The 22906-nt window shown below is 41.3% G+C and overlaps 1 protein-coding gene across 1 annotated transcript in view; it reads left to right on the top strand.

The window, feature by feature from the left end:
* CCHR10.PART0H1orf112 (chromosome chr10.part0 C1orf112 homolog) overlaps positions 1-22906 on the top strand; it is a 2885111-nt gene that overhangs the window by 2736017 nt on the left and 126188 nt on the right. The window lies entirely within an intron of this gene.

The following is a 22906-nucleotide window of genomic DNA, read 5'->3' as shown; positions in this document are numbered from 1 at the left end:
GCCTTAAACCAGGTTTCTGTTACTGCACATATATCGATTTTCTCCATACTGAGGAGTGCCTTGAGTGTGTGCATTTTGAGGTTTAGACTTCTGGCACTGAGTAGCATTACCCTCAGTTGTTTGTTACTTGTGCTATTTACGGTGGTGGGTTTGTCTTTTAAGCCTTGCCTAAAAAAGGCACTATGTGGGTGGCAAGAGCCTTGGCTAGTATTTGAAAGCCTAAGGGTGACAGGTGCAGGCCGTCTCTAGCAAAGCAGCTTGGCTTGTCGAGCATGTCATCCCAGGCTGACAGACACTGGATCCCCTATGAATGACACCAGAAGCTTAGCCAATTGTTTAAACTGATCATTTTTTCTTTATACTGTGGTATCATTCTTGGTGAGGGCAGGATGCTACTCAGGGTCAGGGTTATACCGGCCTGGGCTACGTGATCAGAGATCTCCAGCATGTCTCTTTCCATGTAGTCCACGGAGGTACGGCTCAGGTCATTCACACCAACATGGACAATGACAGAGTCATATTTGTACTTGTTCTGGAGTGACCTGAGTGCTTTTGTTATGTGGCGGATCCTAGCACCCGACAGACAGCTAACAGTAACCTTCTCCTTGTTCAGCCTAGTGAGTGGGACGTCAGTGTGCCTGACTATAGAATCACCTATTACTAGTGTGTTGGATATGTTATTTTGCCTTAAGGGCTGTGATTGCATGGCACACTGGTTTTGTGAAGTATGTGTTTCATGGTGTGTGTTGGTGAGGTGGAGGTTGCTTGGATGTCTGCTTTGGAGGTCTCTCTTACTTTTGCAAATTTTTATTTAGAGCCTCCAAGTATGTTTTTTTGTATTTATGTGTGTTTTTTGCCGGTGCTGGTTTCATAGGTCTATGTGAGACTGGTGGTGTGATGCAAGTAATTCCTTCTCCTCTTGACTGCCTGGTCCACTCTTGGGTTGAGAATGCTTGGCCTCCAGTTTGGCTGTATAATTGCATCTCTCGCATGTATTAGTGTTTGGTGGAAGGAGGAGAGGGTTGTCTGTGTACATGAGGCAATTGTAACATTGTTACACCAGTTGGACCGGAGAGTACACCTGAAACTGGCCTTTGGACATGCCTGGATAGGTACAGTGAACTGTTTTACTGATTGGCTGGTAAGGTCAAATCGAGAGCCTTGTCCTTCTCTACAGTATGGGGGGGGGGTCTAGTGCTAAGGTTTATTAGTGCTTTCTGTGAGTTTTGAGCAAGTGCTGGGATGAGAAGTGAATGGTTTGAGTGCTTAAGTTGAAAGTTTGTCTAGTTCCAAGGGCAAAATTGAAGAGTAGACTTTGTGGAGCTGGGAAAAGTTATATCCAAGCTAACTGGCGCTGCCCGGCACACAAAACTGCACAAATGCGGATTTTATAGCAGGGAAATGAAAGAGAGAGAAATTTGCCCAAAATGGCCAATAAACTACAAATTTCTGGGCTGAAACCACTCCTCCAGGGACCGATAAGCTGCTCAAAGCTCCCTCTCTCACAGTGAACAGAGAAACTTTTTTCTATCCAAGTAAGGTATGGGCAAACACAGAGATTTGTAACACAGCCCTGAATTCAGTACTAACTTGAAAACTGGACTATGCTAGCTTAGAAAGGTGGGAAAACAAGTATTTTCTTTGTTTTTGTTTCAGGAAATAAAGCAGATACAATAAAAAAAAAAAACATTTTAAATGCACAGAAATGGCTATCACACTTGAGTGTGTAGCCTACGACAGTTAAACAGGCATTTTAAACACAAAAACGACTTTGTTAAAGTGCAAGCAGTAAAATACGTACAATATGTATCTGAAACAAGCTTTTTAAATCACATAAACTCTAGAAAAATCAATGTTTTAGGTGGAATTAGCTAAAGGCAGCAAGGAAATGCAGAAAAATGATACTTACTCACTCCAAAGTCTCTCCGCTGCTGTAGAACTCTGCAGAGCACCAGGCAGGAGCTTGCTGAGCTGTATACTAGCGCAAAACCTTGCAAATGCAGGTTTTATAGCAGGGAAATGAAAGAGAGAGAAATTAGCCCAAAATGGCCAGTAAACTACCAATTTCTGGGCTGAAACCACTCTTCCAGGGACAGATAGGCTGCTCAAAGCTCCCTCTCTCACAGTGAACAGAGAAACTTTCTTCTATCCAAGTAAGGTATGGGCAAACACAGAAACTTGTAAAACAGTCCTGAATTCAGCACTAACCTGAAAACTGGACTATACTAGCTTAGAAAGGCGGGAAAACAAGTATTTTCAGAAAATAAAGTAGATACAATAAAAAAAAAAACACTTTAAATGCACAGAAATGGCTATCACACTTGAGTGTGTAGCCTACAACAGTTAAACAGGTAATTTAAACACAAAAACAACTTTGTTAAAGTGCAGGCAGTAAAATAAGTACAATATGTAGCTGAAACAAGCTTTTTAAATCACAGAAACTCAAGAAAATCGGTGTTTTAGGCAGAATTAGCTAAAGGCAACAAGAAAATGCAGAAAAATTATACTTAATCACTCCAGAGTCTCTCTTTTCTCTCTCTCTGCTGTAGAACTCTGCAGGGCACCAGGCAGGAGCTTGCTGAGCTGTATACCCATAGATTAGTAATAGGCTAACTGTCCTTGTGAGGCATTTTAAACCTAGCCGCCAGTTATCCCTTATGAGACTCAAACCCTGCACTTTGTGTTTGTAAGGCAAACACCTTGACCATTAGGCCAACCTCCCAACCCCCCAATAGGTACATGACATTATAAAGGGGGGTGGAATATTACACTGCCCATCCTGCCATAGGTACATGACATTATAAAGGGTGGTGCAGTATTACATTGCCCATCCTGCCATAGGTACATGGCATTATATAGGGGGTTGTAGTATTACATTGCCCATCCTGCCATAGGTACATGACATTATATAGGGGGTGCAGTATTACATTTCCCATCCTGCCATAATTACACTACATTATATAGGGGGGGTGCAGTATTACATTGCCCATCTTGCCATAAGTACACAACATTGTATAGGGGGTGCAGTATTACATTGCCCATCCTGCCATAGGTACATGACATTATATAGGGGGTACAGTATTACATTACCCATCCTGCCGTAGGTACATGACATTATATGGGGGAGTGCAGTATTACATTGCCCATCCTGCCATAGGTACATGACATTATAAAGGGGTGGAATATTACATTGCCCATCCTGCCATAGGTACATGACATTATAAAGGGGGGTGCAGTATTACATTGCCCATCCTGCCATAGGTACATGGCATTATAATATATGGGGTTGTAGTATTACATTGCCCATCCTGCCATAGGTACATGACATTATATAGGGGGGTGCAGTATTACATTGCCCATCCTGCCATGGGTGCATGACATTATATAGGGTGGTGCAGTATTACATTGACCATCCTGCCATAGTTGCATGACATTATATGACCATCCTGTCATAGATACATGACATTATACACAGCTTTGTAGTATTGTATTGCCTATCTCCAGCATCATTCCAGTCTCCTGAAAATGCTACTTCCTAAATAAATTATATATATATATGTATTATTGCCCTTCCTCCTGTCAATGTTTTATACATAGGGAACAAATCAAGTGTACCACATTGACCTTATGCATTTACCTAGACATGCAGGCAAGCCATTCTTACAGCATTCTGTTGTTTTATCTTCTCAACATTTCACATCCCTGCCATCAGATAACCAGTCTGTTAGGTGAGACATCCATCCACTTAGTTGGAGCTGTAGCTGAACTGTATTTTTTAGAGAGTTGGTTGGCATAAATATTACCCATTTAAATTTTAAATTGACTGTGTGACACAAATGCAGAAATGGCTTCAAAGAGATCCATTTCCACTGCTACAGCTCCATTGTGTGATGCGACCCTGACACGTTTTTTATGAAGAGGTGCCTATGGAAGTCAGCAAGTCACTTCTGCATGATAAACTTTGAAGGACTTACAGCCTTTCTGAGTAAAAATACGCAGGCCTGTTGAAGCGCTTCAACAAGACATGCAGACAAAGAAGAAATGCCCCCAAGAGGAACAGAGAGAGGCATTAACTGATACTTCTGTCTAGTATGAAGCTGTTTTAAAGCAACTTTTGGCAAAGAGGAGAAACTTGTCTGAAAAAATGGAGGATGTAACAAATGTGTCCTTTTGTAATAACTGTAGTCATTTTGGAGTGCCTTAAGGAGCCAGAAAACATCAATTATTTCCAGAAGTTTATCTAGAGAATTTTCTGGTTATCAGAGAGTTACAAATTTCAGGAGAAGCAGTCATGACAATTTAAAGGATTCACCAGTTTTGCTGCCCTACCGCACATCAAAGACAACCCTACAGTGTTTATAATTAAGACATTTATATGGACAGACAGTGGAAACTTAAAATGCTTCTAGCAGTCTGTCCGACTGAAGTACAAAGAAGTTATACTATCTGCTGACCAAGACTTCTCAGATCACTTGTATTAAAGCAGAAGAGAATATGTTGTGTATTGAAGGTAGTGAGAGAAATTATTTATTCATTCATACATTCATTTGTGTAATTTATTTATCCATTTTGTGACCAGGTTGGCCCTGCTGGGCAGAGCCCATAGTTATTAACATCCAAGTGTAAGAAAAATAGCCAAGACAATTTAACATCCAAATGTAAGGAAAATAGCCAAGACAATTTAACATACAAATGTAAGTTAAATAGCCAAGACAACTTAACGTACAAATCTAAGGAAAATACCAAGACAATTTAACGTACAAATGTAAGGAACATAGCCAAGACAATTTAACATACAAATGTAAGGAACATAACCTAGACAATTTAACATACAAATGTAAGGAAAATAGCCAAGACAATGTAACGTACAAATGTAAGGAAAATAGCCAAGACAATTTAATGTACAAATGTAAGGAAAATAGCCAAGACAGTTTGACATACAAATCTAAGGAAAATAGCCAAGACAATTTGACATCCAAATCTAAGGAGCCAAGACAATTTATCATCCAAATGTAAGGAAAATAGCCAAGACAATTTAACGTCCAAATATAAGGAAAATAGCCAAGACAATTTAACGTACAAATATAAGGAAAATAGCCAAGACAATTTAACGTGCAAATGTAAGGAAAATAGCCAAGGCAATTCGACATACAAATCTAAGGAAAATAGCCAAGGCAATTTGACATCCAAATCTAAGGAAAATAGCCAAGACTATTTAACATCCAAATGTAAGGAAAATACCAAGACAATGTAACGTACAAATGTAAGGAAAATTGCCAAGACAATTTAACATCCAAATATAAGGAAAATAGCCAAGACAATGTAACGTACAAATGTAAGGAAAATACCAAGACAATTTAACGTACAAATGTAAGGAAAATAGCCAAGACAATTTAATGTACAAATGTAAGGAAAATAGCCAAGACAATTTAATGTACAAATGTAAGGAAAATAGCCAAGACAATTTAACATACAAATGTAAGGAAAATAGTCAAGACAATTCGACATACAAATCTAAGGAAAATAGCCAAGACAATTTAACATCCATATGTAAGGAAAATAGTCAAGACAATTCGACATACAAATCTAGGGAAAATAGCCAAGGCAATTTGATATCCAAATCTAAGGAAAATAGCCAAGACAATTTAACATCCAAATGTAAGGAAAATAGTCAAGACAATTCGACATCCAAATCTAAGGAAAATAGCCAAGACAATTTAACATCCAAATGTAAGGAAAATACCAAGACAATGTAACGTACAAATGTAAGGAAAATAGCAAGACAATTTAACATACAAATGTAAGGAAAATAGCCAAGACAATTTAATGTACAAATGTAAGGAAAATAGCCAAGACAATATAACATACAAATGTAAGGAAAATAGCCAAGACAATTACAATGTCTGTTACTAGGAATGTCCAACTAGGGAATGCCATTTTGTAATGCAAAGCCTCAAGTGAAAAGGTCCACATTACATGCATTTGCAGTAAACGTTAGCATGTATTAAAGGTAAAAATCTACAATATAATATTGATGGGTATATATACTTTTAACAGGTGATGACCTTGTTGCATGCACAATGTAGTGCATTTAAGGTATAAACTCATTCACGTCTATATAAAATGTACATTATTCACTGTGTCTTTGTTGTACGTGATAGGAGACTAAGGCATCCTGTCACTTACCACAGGGATATTTTTGTGTGCCTGTACTTCTCTATTGGGGGGGGGGTATGTAGTGATATAAGCATGCACCCATCAACATTCCCTCCAGTGACATTTTGTCATCCAGCCTCCGTTCTCTAAGGGGAGGAGTATGTAGTGATATAAGCATGCACCCATCAACATTCCCGGAAATGACATTTTGTCATCCAGCCTCGGTTCTCTAAGGGGAGGAGTATGTAGTGATATAAGCATGCACCCATCAACATTCTTTCCAGTGACATTTTGTCATTCAGCCTCCATTTTCTAAGGGGAGGAGTATGTAGTGATATAAGCATGCACCCATCAACATTCCCTCCAGTGACATTTTGTCATCCAGCCTCCGTTCTCTAAGGGGAGGAGTATGTAGTGATATAAGCATGAACCCATCAACATTCCCTCCAGTGACATTTTGACATCCAGCCTCCGTTCTCTAAGGGGAGGAGTATGTAGTGATATAAGCATGCATCCATCAACATTCCCTCCAGTGACATTTTGTCATCCAGCCTCTGTTCTCTAAGGGGAGGAGTATGTAGTGATATGAGCATGCACCCATCAACATTCTGGGAAATGACATTTTGTCATCTAGCCTCCGTTCTCTAAGGGGAGGAGTATGTAGTGATATAAGCATGCACCCATCAACATTCCCTCCAGTGACATTTTGTCAACCAGCCTCCGTTCTCTAAGGGGAGGAGTATGTAGTGATATAAGCATGCACCCATCAACATTCCCTCCAGTGACATTTTGTCATCCAGCCTCCGTTCTCTAAGGGGAGGAGTATGTTGTGATATAAGCATGCACCCATCAACATTCCCTCCAGTGACATTTTGTCATCCAGCCTCCATTCTCTAAGGGGAGGAGTATGTAGTGATATAAGCATGCACCCATCAACATTCCCTCCAGTGACATTTTGTCATCCAGCCTCCGTTCTCTAAGGGGAGGAGTATGTAGTGATATAAGCATGCACCCATCAACATTCCCTCCAGTGACATTTTGTCATCCGGCCTCCCTTCTCTAAGGGGAGGAGTATGTAGGGATATAAGCATGTACCCATCAACATTCCCTCCAGTGACATTTTGTCATCCAGCCTCCGTTCTCTAAGGGGAGGAGTATGTAGTGATATATAAGCATGCACCCATCAACATTCCCTCCAGTGACATTTTGACATGCAGCCTCTGTTACAAAGCATCATTAGCATGTTTATTAAATTACAAATTAATTATATTAATTATTATTTATTATTATTTTTTTCTGTTACAAAGCATCATTAGCATGTTTATTAAATTACAAATTAATTATATTAATTATTTATTATTATTATTATTATTATTATTTTCTGTTAGAAAGCATCATTAGCATGTTTATTAAATTAAAAATTCATTATATTAATTATTATTTATTATTATTATTTTCTGTTAGCATCATTAGCATGTTTATTAAATTACAAATTAATTATATTAATTATTATTTATTATTATTTTCTGTTAGAAAGTATCATTAGCATGTTTATTAAATTACAAATTAATTATATTAATTATTATTTATTATTATTATTTTCTGTTACAAAGCATCATTAGCATGTTTATTAAATTACAAATTAATTATATTATTATTTATTATTATTATTTTCTGTTACAAAGCATCATTAGCATGTTTATTAAATTACAAATTAATTATATTAATTATTATTTATTATTATTATTTTCTGTTACAAAGCGTCATTAGCATGTTTATTAAATTACAATTGGAAAGAGATAGATACACACACATTACTAAAATAAATAAGTTAGAGTGATACTTCTCATTGTTTTTGCACTGTATATATACATACATATATATGTTTTCGTTTTAACAATTATTTTGCACTCCAACATTACATAAATCTCTGAAAGAGAGTGACATTATGGCACAAATACCCACACCCTCCCTCTGAAGTAGGTGAGCGGGTCGTGGGCCACTCAGGCATACCACACCCCACTCTAGCCAGCTTTACAGTTTCCTAGATCACCACCATTGAAAGTAAATGCCCTTCATCTGCTACAATGAGCTGCTTCATGGATTTCCTTACACAAAAAATAGTAACATTGTTCTTGTCAAATTGCCCTCAGCCAGAAGTTTAGCCATGTCTACATTTTGATTCAAAGGATCCCTTTTTCCTGTTCATAGGTTCTATACTTGTGTGTAGCTGCCTGACATATCCATAAAAATTACAGCCCAAACATGCTACGAGTGTTTCTTCAGAACTTCATCTCATATTCCTACTTCTTTCCTTGGCCTAACCATGGTGCATATTTCATAAACACTAAGTCATAATAAAGATAATTGTACCACACTCTTTGCAACAAATTCAAATGTAAGATGCTTTACCAGGCTTCAGTCCTCATTTAAAAATCAGGCCTCCAGCTAAACACAAGGAAGACTTAGTGTGTGCTGTTCTTTTACAAGAAAAAGAACGTGTGTCCAGGTTGTTTAAGACCTTGCAAACTCGTTTTGCTACTGAGATAGTGGACTGCATCTAATACAAAGGGTAAACTGTGGTAATGGAGTTAAGATGTGATTAGGAAGTGTATGATGTGTTAAAAATGACCTAGCAGATGAGTTCCATAAAGAGTCAGATGTTTCCTGTTAGAGGAGTCGGCAACTTCTGTAAAAAAGGATGGACATCAGCTGTGGCAAAAAGGCACAACTGATGTTACATGTATTAAAACGGGAACTACACAATTTATTTTACTATAACATCATTTGCTTTGCCCATAGCACTTTGGCCAGAATATGCATCATGGGTGGTTCCTTCTGTCTCTAAAATTGTCAGGTAGGCTACCAAGCCAGCATGGGATCCACCTGATAGTAATGCCCCATATACCCACAAAGGTGGATCAAGTCCTGTGCATCATTGAAGCTGGAGTTTCTAGTCAGAGACGCCCAGACCAGATCAGCTTGTTTCTACATTGGCTCTGAGAAGACTTATGTCCATCTGGATCCTGCGGTTGGTTTATTCACTGGCTGAGACATCTTGGGTGCTTGACTGTTGGAAGCACAAGTATGCATCCTTAGCCCTCTTCCCGATCTCATTTTGGCATGTGGTGGAGTTCTTCGTGGATTTGTCAGATGAAATAAACTCCAGCATAAAACAGGAGCCATATGAGCCCCTTAAGGAGTAGCCCTTGTCCCAGTCTGCCACGGTGATGGCCATGGCCAAACTTGCTGTGCATATTGTTTTCAGTGTGGTTGAAAGTTCAACCAGGACTGCAACTTCACACATTACTGTATGATGCCATGCCTGTCTCACACTTACCAGTTGTGCTGGGAATGCTAAGGTTACTTTTATTAATGTCCCATTTCATGATCTTGGCCCAGAAGTCAAGAGCATATATGGAAAAGGTAAAACAGGACAGAAAACGTGCAGCTGGTGTCACTTTTACTTCCCAAAACATTCCTTCTCCAAAAGACAGAAAAATACACATCAGTTGTGATTACAGTCTGGACAGTAGAATAAGGAGAACTCAAGCAAGGGGTCCAGTAACCAAGGCTTCTTCCAGAGAAGTCATATTGGTCGTGACCAGGGTTCTCTGCATTGGTGAGGCAGTTGCAGTCTCCCTGCAGGTGGTTGGGAGCATCACAGACATGACTTGCTTCCCTTTGGAGGCAGTTGGAGGTCATTATCCCTTCACCTGTTGGCATGGGAGACTATCATAATAGATAAGTGGGTAAGAACGTTGTTGTTATGGAGTTACAGGCTTCTCTTTCTATCACACTCATTGCCTCCACTCACTGCTAGATGCTGCACCTATCAGTGAACAGAACGAAGCAAAGCTAGAAGTGTTGGAAAAAAGAATCACCCGGGAGGTCCTGTCAGAGCAGAGACAGAGATTTTCCCATTTTTTTCTTAATAACCAGAAAAGGCCACAATACTTCAACCCCATTGTAGACTTATTTGGCCTTAATTTTTTCCCAAGAACTCGTTTTGCAGGGTCTGCATGCAAATGATACTTCATTCTGTAGTTGGAGATTAGTTGTTCTATTTAGACCTCAAGAACAAATATTGAATGTAAAAATTGATAAGTGGTCTAGAAGATATATGTGCTACAGAGTCATAGCCTGTGTTCTCATTTAGCATCACACCTCTCCTGAGGTTTTTAAAATGGTTGTTCTTTGTAGTGGTTTATCTTCAGGGAGCCCAGATTCTTTCCATACCTGGATGACAAGCTCCTCATTGCTGCAGCTCTCCCAGTCCTTGGTAAAAAAATTGTGACCTTGGCCAAATCCTATTGCAGCAGTCTGTGTATGTGACTTTAATATGTGTTGTCTGGTCACTGTTTCCTACAGAGGGAGCCTCCCTGTCTGATGGGTAGAGCTGAGGTGCTAGTTCCCAAAGTTTCTGCTCTACACGGTACCTTTTCTGTCATGACATAGCTGGTTCTAAAGGTGCGGCGTCTTTGGCAGTGGCCACAGTGACCATCCCTGTGATTCACTGATCCTGTTCTGTACGATAGCTTCTCACTGGACCATCCGAGTTCAGTTCTGACAGAATGTGCACCTGGTGGGACACAAAGCTTGCATTTATAATGCTTGTAATTAACACCTGACATGATAGATGGATGGGAATAGCCTTCTTTGGGGCAATCCATTCTGCCTCCTTTCTTCACTGGTGACTATCACAACAAGCATATTGGACCTGGGTGGGAAGGACGTTTTAGTAGGTAAGTGGGTACAAGGTGACTGTTGTCCTGTTGCTTCAGTCTTGTACAGTTCATCAACATATCAGTAATTTTGTACATCAACAGACATGGAAGCACCACCACCTTACCTGTTGTGCCAGGAGGGTAGGACAAAGTGAGAATGTGCCATATCTGCCATCCACTTCTTGGATTCAGTTCACATCCCGGGAGAGCCCTTATCCCTAACAGCAGTCCACATTCCAAGAGAGCCCAGTTCCCTAGCAGCAGTCCACATCCTGGGATGTGGACTGCTGCCAGTTCCCTAGCAGCAGTCCACATCCTGGGAGAGTCCAGTTCCCTAGCAGCAGTCTACATCCCGGGACAGTCCAGTTCCCTAGCAGCAGTCCACATCCTGGGACAGTCCAGTTCCCTAGCAGCAGTCCACATCCCGGGAGAGTCCAGTTCCCTAGCAGCAGTCCACATCCTGAGAGAGTCCAGTACCCTACCAGCAGTCCACATCCCAAGAGATTCCAGTTCCCTAGCAGCAGTCCACATCCCGGAAGAGCCCAGTTCCCTAGCAGGCACACTAAGAAGATGCTTGTGCCTCTTTTGTGGGCCCTTAATTTCTTACTGATTAAGAAGTTTTTTTTTGCATGTGGGAGAAACTGTGTTGTGACCTTTTCGCATTAACGATAAATTCCAAGTTGTAAACTTATTCTTCAGAATTTTGGTCACACAATGCTACATTTACAAAATAAATAGAACATGTTGGAATGATAGGTATGTGTCACAGAAAATACCACTTCTATGGAACCATCTTCTGCTCCACATAATACTTGTCTTCCTCTATTCAAACAAAATTTGGAAGAATGGATGGGTAACTACAAATTCACCCCCAGTTTAGCACCCCTGTCCTTCATGGATAGGGGAAACATGTAAATGTACCAATATGTCCTTCTTTGGCTTATCTCTGGGTTATTGATATGTTAAATGTAAGGGCAAAAAGTACCTTGAGAATGTAAGGCTAGGTTTCTTAAGATTCTCAAAGATCAATAGCCTAGTAAGTACCTGTGACCCTATGCTCTAAGTTGTCCCCTCATGATCAAACTTTGTAGCCTGTTATGTTCCACTGTAAGAAAATAGAAGTTATGTACTTACCATAATGTTCCATCTGTGTTGTCCATTTTCAGTTATCCTCTACATATAGGTTTGGTTCTGAGCTTTGGAACCGACTTGGATGTTACTACAGCTCCCGAAAGCCCAAAGCTCTCAAGCTTAGCCTCTACCTACAGTGCTTCTCTCCTACTTACCTCAGATCAAGTTTGCTGAAAGACAGAATGAAAACCCCCAAAATTCCTTCATAGAGACCATATCTGGAACCATATAACAAGAACAGTAAGTGATCTGTCTCCATTATCCGTTCCACCAAAACACTTGAAGGGCACGGGGAAGGAGGGAGGGGGAATCAAGGACACGTGAAAGTTGGCAACACAGATGGAACGTTGTGGTGAGTGCGCATGATGTTAACTTTCATTTTATCCTCAACATGTGGGACAGAGTCCCCAGATACCTTCGACCTTGAGTGGACTCAAGTAAGGATATTCCTGAGCACCATAGAACCAAATGACGCTCTTCCCCTAGAGACCAGATCTGATTTGTAATGGCTAATAAAAGTATTAGAAGTCCAAGTTGCTTTTGCACAAAAATCCATAGAAGCTCTAGACTGACCACGGAAGTAGCTACAGCTGTTGTAGAATGTGCATTTAAAGGCCCAGGCAATTTAATTTTTATTTTTATTGTAAACAAAAGAAATACAATCTTTGAGCCATCTGGTTAGTGTCACTTTGCTCACTGGTTGGCAAAGTACTGTAGATGAAATGACACAAATACCTGGTTGTATTTCATTAATTCTTAGTTCTGTGTAAATAGAAACATATTTGTCTATGAGCATCTAATAAATGTAAGCAATATTCACCTTTGTTAGCAAAGTTAGGAAAAAATTACTGGTAAATTAATAGTCTGATTAATGTTGGTCTCTGACACTATCTTAGGCAAAAAGGAAAGCTTGGTTCTTAGCGAAACTCTATCTTTGTGGAAAATTAGGTAAGGAGGATTACATGATGAGGCTTGCATTTCTGACATCCTTCTGGCAGAAATTATTGTCACTAAAAATGTAGTTTTCCAGGATAGAAACTTCACATCACATTCAGCTGATAGCACTAAATTGAGATCCCACAGTGAAGTGGGATCTTTGTAAGGGGGGTTTAGCAAGAGAATTCCTTTTAAAGTCTTGCAAAGCTTATGAGAAGCCAAAGAGGATTCTTTAAAACCATTAAGGAAATTAGAAATAGCAGCTAATTGTATTTTTATGGTAAAATACTTGAGAAACAACAATGGGACAACCACGGCAGAGCACATATATTTAATTAACAATAAGCAGTAAACAGATACATGCTTTCGGAGATGCCTCCTTCATCAGATCAATACAATAATATAAAATCAGTCTATGTATAAATACACTTGAAATACCAATCACATTCATTAAAACCTTTAACCAATTAACATTTTCTAGCCTTTAAAATAGGTTTTAAAGGTATAAAACCATTTAAGCCTGGTGGAACATCTCAAACCAGCTATGCAGTGGGTTTCTTTAACTTCTGTGACATTCTTTATATCACCACCTCCAGGTGCAGGTCCAGATAGAAGGTGAATATGAGGTTCTCTGAAGACCCATAATGGATGGCTCCTCAAATGGCTTACTGTGTGCTGAAGTAGTCAGTAAGAGATGTCTGCACCGATAATTTTGATGTCAAATAATCCAAATGCTTTTGCACCGAAATGCTAGGTGCTGAAGGTTCTCTCTGTTCTGATAAATTCTGTTCCATAGGTCCCCTCGGGACAGAAGTTTTAATAGTGGAGGCGATAGTTTCCAAGGGTACAAAAGGAACCGATGACTTAGCTATTTTCAAGGAGGGTGCAGACAGAGTAGAAGGCATTGATAGAAGATGAAAAAGAAGGGGGAAGACGCTCCATTCAGCACTGGATAAGGCCTCACTGAAAGCTGATGGAAGTATACCCTTCAAAATTAGTTTATTACGTCTTTCTGCTAGTGCCCTGTGACTGAAACTGTGGCAAACTGAACAGTCTTCTCGAAGGTAAACAGGGCCTAGGAGTATACGCACAGTAAATGATTGAACATCAGAATTTTGTGCCCGCATTTCTGGCATCTTTTAAATCCAGCGGGGACTTTAGGTTTATCAGCCATATTGAAGAAATTTCATTTTTTAACAATGGTGTTGACATGCTAGCAATACAACCCACACACGCACAGGTAGAAAAGGCCTCAAAAACAAGAACACTGTAATAAGACAAGATTTTTTTCTTGTTACAGAAAAAAAAGCAGCAGAAAGGAAACTATCAATGATGGAGTAGACCGAGGTGTATGGGAGGAAGAAGAACTATCTGTAATGATCGTTCAGAATACACCGAGGTGTATGAGAGGAGGAGGAGGAAAGGACAAAATTTAGAATGAGTTAGAAAATAGTGGGTAGGTTAATGACTAACAAGAAATAAAGAAAATTCTTTCAAAAGTAGTAAGCATAACAGTAAAGTAACATTTAGCTCGAGAGCAATGGCGAACACGTTTGTTATGAAGAGAGGCAAATGATATCTACAGTAACTAGGAGAACAGCACTGTGGGTAAGGGCTAAGCTCGAGAGTTTTTGGCTTTCGCAAGTTGTAGTTAACGGCCGAGTCAGTTCCAACGCTCGGAACCAAACCCATACGTCGAGGATAAAATGAAAGTTGGCATCAGATTTAAATTTACTCAGAATCGGCCGTATTAGGAATGAAAGAAGACAGACATGTTCAAAGACGTTATCTTTGCCTGCCATCTGTCCCCTGTGAATTTGTTTGCTGAGGATGTTGGGGAGAAAGAGAATTTGACAGGTTCTTATAGTGCAGATATTTAAATAAATGAAAGTATTATACAATAAATCTATAGAATCTCCAAGGGATGCTGGGGTTATGCTTGTATAACCTGATGTTTCATTGAACTTTTCATTTTGGCTGGTTATCTACACTGTGAGCTGTCTGACAGGTCACTCTCCCACAAGCTTAGCAATCCGATTTATGTCTGTGATGTGCCATCTACATAAACCTATGAATGTAAACAAGTTATGTACTTGCCATAAAGTTAGTGCCTTGTTATCTGATTTTCATCCGCTTCAAACATGTGGGTTGATGTTTCCAGCCTTGGTGCTGATTTCAAGCTTATCAGCTCCAGAGCTGTGACTGCTCACCTACCCATAGAAACTTAGATTGAGTTTGCCTGTATAAAAATTAATAAATATACAATACACACACACACACACACACACACACACACACACACACACACACACACACACACACGTGTAAATTAACTTAGGGAAAGGGGAGAAAAAAACATTATACAGGGAATTCAACCTAATAATCGGTAATGACTGTTGAAACGTATTTCAGTCTTGTGAGACTGTGCTCAGACAGGGAGTAACCTCCACTCTGTCTAGAAGCCATGGGTGACCATTTGGAATGGGGCAAGAGGGAGGGAGTTTGAAGCAGGCGTAAATTAGACCGCATAGCTGTAACTCTGTGCTAAGTACGTAACTTTCAGCTCTGGAACTGAAGAATGTGAAGGGCTGTCGGACATATTGATTGGACAGTGGACTGGGGAAGATTGACTATCTCAAGTTTGGTGTTTAGGTGGCATCCTATATACTCTCTAGTTTGAGGTGGAGTCAAATGACATTTTTTTTTTAAGTTTATTAAGTTGAGAAGCAACTGTAGTACATGGTCACGGTGACTGAGCAGGAGATGCTCAGTGAGGATCTAGTCATTTAAATATGGGAAAACCTGGATCCTCGGTAGATGCAGGTGTGCTGCTACTACTACCATGATCTTGGTAAACACCCTGGGGAATGTGGTGACACTGAACAGCAGAGCTATGACTTGGAAATGATTGGCTTACAGATGGAAGCAGTGAAATCTCCTGGAATGCTTCAATATTTTGATGCAATAGTAAGCATGTGGAGATCTGTAGAGCATATCCATTCCATCCTACTTTAGAAGAGGCGAAATAGATTGAACTGTGTCCATGTGGAATTTTGGCTGTTTTATGAATTTATTTAATTGACTCAGATCCAAAAATGGGTCTTAGGTCCCCAGTTTTCTTTGGCACTAAATGAGCCTTGTCATGGGGGACCGGTTGGATGACTCTCTTTTTCTAGCAGCTTTGAAATTCTAAGACTGCTAAGTCCCACTGATTGGGTGGAGCATTGGGATTTTTTTTCTTTCTCTGTGGTGGGAGTAAAAATGGAAATTTTTTTTTTTTTTTTTTTTTTTTTTTTTTGCAACTAACACTAGGTGAGACTGCAATCCAAATTGTAGCTTGCTGCAGATCCCCCACCATGCCCCAAGATTCTCACTACACCTTTTTAAACATACAGGAAAATATTAAGATACAACCAAACACCCTAATACTGGGTGATTTCAACTACCCTACCATTAACTGGGAAAACTACTCCTGTACCAACACCTTTGCCCAGCGGTTCTTGGAATTCATAAATTCCAGTGTCCTGGATCAACAAACCCATAGTCCCACCAGGGGTTCCAGTATCCTAGATCTGTTCATTACCAACATGGGAAATCAATGCTCCACACCTATGGTCACCCCCTCGTTAGTCAGGTCTTGACCATAAGCTAATCATGCTTAACATCCACATCCCTCCCCAGTAAGGAAACCTCCATAAAAAGCTTCTCCAAAGCCAACTTCATGCTACTCAAGTCAGAAGTGACAAACTTCATGACACCCATGCAGACGGGAACTGAAAGTTCGACTGCTGAATCCTACACTAAGGCACTGTACGAGCACATCCACTCATGCATGAATTGTGCCATCCCAGATATGACCAAGATGCTCTCCTCCAAAAAAAGGAAGCCAATCTGGTGGTCCCCTGCCATAAACAAACTTTACAACAAAAGGAAGAAACTGTTGCAGAAAAAAGGAAAATCCCAGGATGCAAAAAACTCCCTTAGCAGCCTCAGTAAGAAGCTGAGATCCCTCATAAAATCCTCCAAAGCTAGTTACGAAAATAAAATTGCCAAAGATTCCAAAGACAACCACAAGGCATTCTATAGCTATAGCAAGAATCTAAATGGCAATACTCAGATCTGCTCTGAGCTATAACAGAATAGCATTAAATATACTGATCCCAAGGATATTGCCAATATCCTGGCAGAGCGATTAAGCGCCAACTTCACCCCCTAAAGGGCCCATCTCAATACCGAAAGATTGCCAAATGCAGGTAATAATGGCCACAGAGGTAAAAACTGCACTCTTCAAAGCTAAGAATACAGCATCCATGGGACCAGATGACATCCCGGGCTGTGTACTACATGAACTACAAAATGAACTGGCACCTCACCCAAGTGTCATGTTTAATCATAGCCTCACCTCAGGCTTCGTGCCCACTGAGTGGCGCACAGCTACAGTTATCCCACTCCACAAGGGGGATCCACTTTGGATCCTGGGAGCTACCGCTCCATCAGTCTGATGAGCCTGATCTGCAAGGCCATGGAACGTATTATCATGGAACTTATAAACAAAGACATTGGCAGCCTTCAAACACTGGACCCCACCCAGTTTGAGTTCGTGAAGGGCCAATCTTACCTCTTGAACCTGATTGACTTCTTCGAATCAGTCTCCGGAGCTGTGGACGAGGGTAAGGCAAGGCCTTTGACACCATCCCCCACTCTGAAATCGTAGATAAACTTACTAAGCTGGGCATTAATCCCTATGTCACTCAATGGGTTGCCAACTGGCTTACTGACAGAACCCGCACTGTAAAAGTACCCAACTTCAAATCCAGCTCCAGACAAGTGACAAGTGGAATACCTCAGGGTTCAGTCCTGGGACCGCTCTTGTTTGGTATCTACTTCACTGAAGTACAGGCCAACACTAAGGGAGTCTGGCTAACAAAGTTTGCAGATGACTGCAAACTGGGAGCCATTACTGAATCCCCAAATGATGTGGATATTCTACAAAAGGGCCTTACAGAAACAGATGCTTGGTGCCAGAGCCATGGACTCAAGCTCAATGCCAAGAAATGTATAGTTATCCCCTTTGGAAGAAAACATGCTCCTGTGAATTACCACATAGGTGGCAATACACTAAACACCGAAAGTATGATAAGAGACTTAGGGACACAGGTGGACAGTGGTTTCACCTTCGATAACCACATCGCCACAACAGTCAGGAAATCCTTCTATATGGCACACCTCATCATTAAGGGATTTTCATCCAGAAAAAAGGAGGTCATTGTCGCACTGTACTCATCCCTTATTAGACCCATTATAGAATACAACACCCCATTTGATATGTACCTCTCAAGACATTTGCAACAACTGGAAAGGCCGCAGAAATACCTCACTAAAAGAATCACAGGCCTAAAGCAGATGCCCTATGCTGACCATATAAAAAAACTCCAGCTATAGTCTGTCGCATATCGTCTACTCAAAGGTGATCTCTGCTTAACATACAAGGCCATGTCAAACCCAGACCTGTTGGACATGCTACACTTAACGAAATCCCAATCCCTCAGAGCCACATGCTCCAAGGATCTAAACCTTGTCATCACAGTAAACAAAACATGCTGGAGGGATAGGTTCCTGACCCAGAGACCCCCCCCCCCAGACTTTGGAATAGAGTGCCCATACATGTCAAGCAGTGAGCCTCTTTAGCCCTCTTCAAGAGGAACCTTGATGGTTGGATGCGGGATAGGAAATTCACCCCGGGGATCACATCAGTCGCCCTGCTAGACAAGGATCTAGGGAAGTAAATTTTGTGGGTAGAAATAAAGTTGTTATGGCTAGGCTTGTATAGGCCCTAGGGTCGATAGACAAGTACCAATCTCTGAATAGCCTCTGGATATTATCCTTAGCACTCATGAATTTGATGTTATCTTTTGCCAGGCTGGAGGACATAAGGAGAGATGCCCCCAGCTGTCTCCAGAGCACAGCAGTCGGGCAACCTTTCAGGGATGCTGACAGGCTGTCTCAGAAAAGGGACCTCAAAAGCCCTGGTTTTGCAGTCCACCTGTGCCTCTTGAGTATCGTCTGTTAAAATTAACTCCCACTCTGCCACAGGAAGGTCTGTTACTTTGGGAGTCTTAGAAAGAATTGTGTAATTTGTGGAACCCCATCATCTTCCCTGATCTCTGGTTTCTAGAGAATGTTCTTTGAGGGGTAGCGAAGAGTACTTCCACTACAGAGAGAGGCTTACCATCCTGTTGACTCCTGGTAAGTGCATCCTTGACTGTAAGTCTAGACAAGGTGGAACCATCGTAGAGGACATTAAAGTAGGAAGAATTGAATCCTTCTGCGAAGTCACATAGTTGCATCCAGACATGTCTGCACATGATGATACGGGTGCCTGCTGCTGTAGCCGTGCCTCCAGCTGCATTCTATAGCAGAAGCACGGCCACATTAAATGATTGTAGGGTGGAAAGCTGAGAGTTCACTGTCTTCTGAACATTCGTTGGCAATACCCCTAAGAGGGACTTGGAAATCACTTTTGTCAAGTCTCTGGAATTTTATTAAGTAAGCAGGATAGTGCAGCAATCTAAGGGCAAATGTCACTGATGTGTAGGTCCACTTTCCATATCTGTCCATTGCCCTAGATTCTATGGGGAAGATGAACAGATGAGCTTTCTTCCGATAGCTCTTTCTTGGTGGCTGCTACCACCACCATAGCATTTACAGATGGAACCTTACTCCATTGCGTCCTGTCAGTCGGGGTAGATATGCGATCAGATTTCTTTGGTATGGGTTCCACCACATCAGGAACCTTCCATGCCCGCTAAGCTATTAGATCAATAAGAGAGTGAGCAGGTGGTACTACCCAGGGTAAAGATGACCCAGAACCAAACGCTTCCAAAACTGCTGACTTATCCATAGATGGGTCTTAGGCCATCTATCCCTACTCTGTTTCATTAGTTTTAGAAGATCCCCAAAGGAGATGTCTTCAGCGAGGTAGCAAGGGGAGTCCTGTCCTTCATCTAAGTTGGTGTCTTCCATGAAAGACTCTGGTGGTGAGTCTAGATGCTTCCACTTGCATGTCTGTTTCTGGGAAGACCTTCTGTGGGTTTAGTAGAAGGATCAGAAGGAGAACTGATGAAGCAGACTTCTTCAGAAACCCTTGGTGGCCGACTGTCTCTGTACAGTTGAATGAAGAGGTGAAGTAGCAGACTGGTTGTGGGGTTTGGATGGAACCAAACTAGTTGAAGCTACCTTGTCTTTGAAAGTTGACAAAACCCTTTCAAAGGCTTCAAAATCCAAGGCTGCTGTTGGTGCTGATGACTCCCTCAGTTCTGAAGAGGAAATAGAAACTTTGATGCCAGTAAACCTCCACTCCAAAGCAGATATCTGATCCGAGCTCCCTAGAACCGAAGCCCAGAGGGGAAGAGATGGCTTTGAGAATCTCTGTGCCGACTCACTCCCCCAGAGCTTGGCTTCGAAGGGAGAGATTGGGATACAGTTTGTCTCAGAGATGCAAGAAGTTCCAGTGCCGACAAAAGAGCTGCGATGCCAATCAGTTCTGGAAAAGTCCAAAACCAGGGGTTGGATTGATGCGGATTGTTGGGGGGGGGGGTAAGTTGGCCAACACTTGCTACCTGCCTATGGGATGGTGCCTGGTTAGCTCCCAGGTGGTTCTGCATCACTTTCTCATCATCCTGTTGACATCAAGTTCTGTAAGGCTTCTAGAGGATCGAGATGATGATGCTACCAGAGGCCGAGAATATCTTTTCTCCTGAAGGGTGGGTGATTGAAGCCTGGAACTCATTGGCCCCACTGAAAAACTGGTTCTTTGAGATGGGGTTGGGGCTGAGAGGTAGATGGTTATGATCTTCTTGGAATCTTTGTCAGGACTGACAGATGTGGATAGTTCTGGGGATCTCTTGAAGATTTTGAAGGAAATTTGCTGCTTTCCTTCCTTTGTCCTGACCCTTAGATTTTGACTTTTCCCTGTCTTTGATAGAAGAAGGTGGTGAAGGGGTAGACCCTATCTGAATGGGAAGGAGCCTCTTTAGTGCTAATTTGCCCCATTGAGTCTGGAGGGACCTGGCACCGAAGGTTGCACAAGACTGGCCATCTGTGTCTAGGTGAGAGGCACTGAGGCAATAGACACACTTAGTGTGTGGATCCTGAGGGTGTAACTTGCGCCCACACTCCAAACGCTTTTTAAAACCTGATGCTTCTGACATTATAAAAGGACTGACACCTGTAGAAAAAACTGGCACACAAAAAAATGCATTAATATCTAATAAAGGAGAAAGGTATTAGAAAAAAAATCTGTTCTTATGAATTGTAGTACTTAAGAACAGGCTATTATGTAATGTCCTAAAATCTACCAGAGAAGCCACAAGATATTTATATTGTTAGTATTCCTTTTTTTAAATAAATTCTAACAAGAAAAGTTTTTAGAGACAAACCGTGAGAGTTTAAAAAAAAAAAAACAAAAAGAACTCTTCCTAGTAGAAGAGTGTAGCTGACTAGAAAATCCTTTTGAATCACTGGCAGCTCTCCTCACTTATGAAATGTTTGAATGGCAATTGAGATCTGAGATGCGCCTAGGGAATTATGGGTAAGGAAGGACTTAGGGCTCTGGAAGTGATAAGCTTGAGATCGGCACCCAGGACGGATCCAACAACCTACATGTTTGCCTGGACAATAACAGACAACACTGGGTTTGTGTTGTTCTCATGTAGACTTGTATTGTGGCCTATTGGCTTCTCCCATTAGGGGTCGCCACAGCAAATCACCGGTCTGCAGATTGATTGGCAGTGGAGATTTTATAGTGTCGAGTGCACCTACTGCATGTCTTTAAACCTTATTTGACCACAAGAAAGACATGCAGACTCCGCAGAGAAGGTGCTCCAGCCGAGAATCGAACCGGAGAACCTCTTGCTGTGAGGGGACAACGCTAACTGCTGCACCACCTTATATTGTGGCCTGTTTGCCCTAAATCTATTGCATCCTTTCCTGTCTCGCTAACTGCATTCTCCTACTTACTCAGCAGGTAGCAGGGTCAATAGGTGGATATTGCCTTTTCTGATGCTACCACTTAAAGCTAGTTTCCCTCCACTTCACACCATGTATCCTAGATAATTAAAATTTACTAACATGCAGATGACCCGAGATTGCTTAGAACCTTGCATTTCTGGGAGTGGAAGTGAGTGAATAATGCTGGCTGTTCCATCCAGGGGGGAGACTGATAACAGCTAGACCCACTACACTGCTATATTTGGCTGGCAAATTGGGGTACTGCAAAGTCATAGTAGCTATACTCCATATGAAAGCCAGAAGGAGGTGTGTGTTCCCTTATAGACAGTGGCAGTAGAGTAAGCAGCTGGCTGCTTCTAGGAAGGGAGTTAGAATGTGAAGAAAAGAACCCTCACTGGTGTGATGGCACCTCTGTCAGGGAGCAAATGAGTCAATTATTAACATTGTTAGAGAGAGAATTGGGTTATGAATATTAGGCAAGTGATCACAGAGGGGCATGCATTGCCTAGCTATAGGCAAATTTACATAGACATGCTTAAGTTCTTGCCATCCTCTTCAAGCATGTAATATGTTGTAGTAATTTCCTGCAGGATTGTATGTGGAGCTTTTCTTACTAGTCCTTCATGGAATATGGGGTCCATCAGGGTGAAACTGTGGTCAGCAAAATAAAAACAAGCAAAAGGATAACTTGCTGGCAGAGTTTCCCTCCAAGGTGATGCATGGTTAGTACCTGCTGCGTCTCCAGATCGTTGACAGCACTACCTCAATAAGGTGATGCATGGTTAGTACCTGCTGCGTCTCCAGATCGTTGACAGCACTACCTCAATAAGGTGATGCATGGTTAGTACCTGCTGCATCTCCAGATCGTTGACAGCACTACCTCAATAAGGTGATGCATGGTTAGTACCTGCTGCGTCTCCAGATCGTTGACAGCACTACCTCAATAG

The sequence above is a fragment of the Protopterus annectens genome, chromosome 10.part0 (genome assembly GCF_019279795.1).
Source record: "Protopterus annectens isolate FY-2018-M chromosome 10.part0, PAN1.0, whole genome shotgun sequence".
NCBI lineage: Eukaryota > Metazoa > Chordata > Ceratodontiformes > Protopteridae > Protopterus > Protopterus annectens.
This window is presented reverse-complemented; position numbering and strand designations above follow the sequence as displayed.